The sequence below is a fragment of the Neodiprion fabricii genome, chromosome 5 (genome assembly GCF_021155785.1).
Source record: "Neodiprion fabricii isolate iyNeoFabr1 chromosome 5, iyNeoFabr1.1, whole genome shotgun sequence".
In the NCBI taxonomy this organism is placed as follows: domain Eukaryota; kingdom Metazoa; phylum Arthropoda; class Insecta; order Hymenoptera; family Diprionidae; genus Neodiprion; species Neodiprion fabricii.
In genome coordinates, this window is record NC_060243.1 from 18,787,812 (window position 1) to 18,790,791 (window position 2,980).

Below are 2,980 nucleotides of genomic sequence, written 5' to 3' on the forward strand. Positions count from 1 at the left end.
TCTGAGACGAAAAATTTTTTGGAGAAAAAAAAAGAAAGGTTAACCCCTTTGTATTTTTTGCGAAAATTTTGGCGATTTTGAAAAGTGCTGAAATGAATTCTTTCAGACGCTATTCCGACGTAATTTTGCAAGAGAAATCGATTGGGCGCCGTCACAATACGCTGCGATCAACGCATCGAAAGTTACAGCCAAAAAACGAAAACCTGAATTTTCGACATTTTTCAGCAGGTGTATTTTTCTTTTTAAATTCTATCCTGTTGATCCCACGCTTTTTCCGCTGCGTTTTCTGAGTTCCTTGGGGCCCAAATGGTCGGGAAAGCGTCATACGAATCAATTCTGAGACGAAAAATTTTTCGATAAAAAAAAAAGGAAGGTTAACCCCTTTGTATTTGTTGCGAAAATTTATGCGATATTGAAAACTGCTGGAATCAATTCTTTCAGGCGCTACTCCGATGTAATTTTGGGAGAGAAATCGATTGGGCGCAGTCCCAATACGCTGCGATCAACGCATCGAAAGTTACAGCCAAAAAACGAAAACCTGAATTTTCGACATTTTTCAGCAGGTGTATTTTTCTTCTGGATTTCTATCCTGTTGATCCCACGCTCTTTTCGCTGCGTTTTCTGAGTTCCTTGGGGCCCAAATGGTCGGAAAAGCGTCATACGAATCAATTCTGAGACGAAAAATTTTTTGGTAAAAAAAAAAGGAAGGTTAACCCCCTTTGTATTTTTGGCGAAAATTTTGGCAAGTTTGAAAAGTGCTGGAATCGATTCTTTCAGACGCTATTCCGACGTAATTTTGCGAGAGAAATCGATTGGGCGCAGTCCCAATACGCTGCGATCAACGCATCGAAAGTTAGAGCCAAAAAACGAAAACCTGAATTTTCGACATTTTTCAGCAGGTGTATTTTTCTTCTTCATTTCTATCCTGTTGATCCCACGCTCTTTTCGCTGCGTTTTCTGAGTTCTTCGGGGCCCAAATGGTCGGGTAAGCGTCACACGAAACAATTCTGAGACGAAAAATTTTTTGGTGAAAAAAAAAGGAAGGTTAACCCCTTTGTATTTTTTGCGAAAATTTTGGCGATTTTGAAAACTGCTGAAATGAATTCTTTCAGACGCTATTCCGACGTAATTTTGCAAGAGAAATCGATTGGGCGCCGTCCCAATACGCTGCGATCGACGCATCGAAAGTTACAGCCAAAAAACGAAAACCCGAATTTTCGACATTTTTCAGCGGGTGTATTTTTCTTCTTAATTTCTATCCTGTTGATCCCACGCTCTTTTCGCTGCGTTTTCTGAGTTCTTCGGGGTCCAAATGGTCGGGAAAGCGTCATACGAATCAATTCTGAGACGAAAAATTTTTTGGAGAGAAAAAAAGGAAGGTTAACCCCTTTGTATTTTTTGCGAAAATTTTGGCGATTTTGAAAAGTGCTGAAATGAATTCTTTCAGACGCTATTCCGACGTAATTTTGCAAGAGAAATCGATTGGGCGCCGTCCCAATACGCTGCGATCAACGCATCGAAAGTTACAGCCAAAAAACGAAATCCCGAATTTTCGACATTTTTCAGCAGGTGTATTTTTCTTTTTAATTTATATCCTGTTGATCCCACGCTCTTTTCGCTGCGTTTTCTGAGTTCTTCGGGGTCCAAATGGTCAGGAAAGCGTCATACGAATCAATTCTGAGACGAAAAATTTTCTGGAGAAAAAAAAAGGAAGGTTAACCCCTTTGTATTTTTGGCGAAAATTTTGGCGAGTTTGAAAAGTGCTGGAATCGATTCTTTCAGACGCTATTCCGACGTAATTTTGCGAGAGAAATCGATTGGGCGCAGTCCCAATACGCTGCGATCAACGCATCGAAAGTTACAGCCAAAAAACGAAAACCTGAATTTTCGACATTTTTCAGCGGGTGTATTCTTCTTCTCAATTTCTATCCCATTGATCCCACGCTCTCTTCGCTGCGTTTTCTGAGTTCTTCGGGGTCCAAATGGTCAGGAAAGCGTCATACGAATCAATTCTGAGACGAAAAATTTTTAGGAGAAAAAAAAAGGAAGGTTAACCCCTTTGTATTTTTTGCGAAAATTTTGGCGATTTTAAAAACTGCTGGAATCAATTTTTTCAGGCGCTTTCCGATGTTATTTTGCGAGAGAAATCGATTGGGCGCAGTCCCAATACGCTGCGATCAACGCATCGAAAGTTACAGCCAAAAAACGAAAACCTGAATTTTCGACATTTTTCAGCAGGTGTATTTTTCCTCTTTATTTCTATCCTGTTGATCCCACGCTCTTTTCGCTGCGTTCTCTGAGTTTCTTGGGGCCCAAATGGTCGTGAAAGCGTCATACGAATCAATTCTGAGACGAAAAATTTTTTGGTAAAAAAAAAAGGAAGGTTAACCCCTTTGTATTTTTTGCGAAAATTTTGGCGATTTTGAAAAGTGCTGAAATGAATTCTTTCAGGCGCTATTCCGACGTAATTTCGCGAGAGAAATCGATTGGGCGCAGTCCCAATACGCTGCGATCAACGCATCGAAAGTTAGAGCCAAAAAACGAAAACCTGAATTTTCGACATTTTTCAGCAGGTGTATTTTTCTTCTGGATTTCTATCCTGTTGATCCCACGCTCTTTTCGCTGCGTTCTCTGAGTTTCTTGGGGCCCAAATGGTCGGGAAAGCGTCATACGAATCAATTCTGAGACGAAAAATTTTTTGGAGAAAAAAAAAGGAAGGTTAACCCCTTTGTATTTTTTGCGAAAATTTTGGCGATTTTGAAAAGTGCTGAAATGAATTCTTTCAGACGCTATTCCGACGTAATTTTGCAAGAGAAATCGATTGGGCGCCGTCCCAATACGCTGCGATCAACGCATCGAAAGTTACAGCCTAAAAACGAAAACCTGAATTTTTGACATTTTTCAGCAGGTGTATTTTCCTTCTTAATTTCTATCCTGTTGATCCCACGCTCCTTTCGCTGCGTTTTCTGAGTTCCTTGGG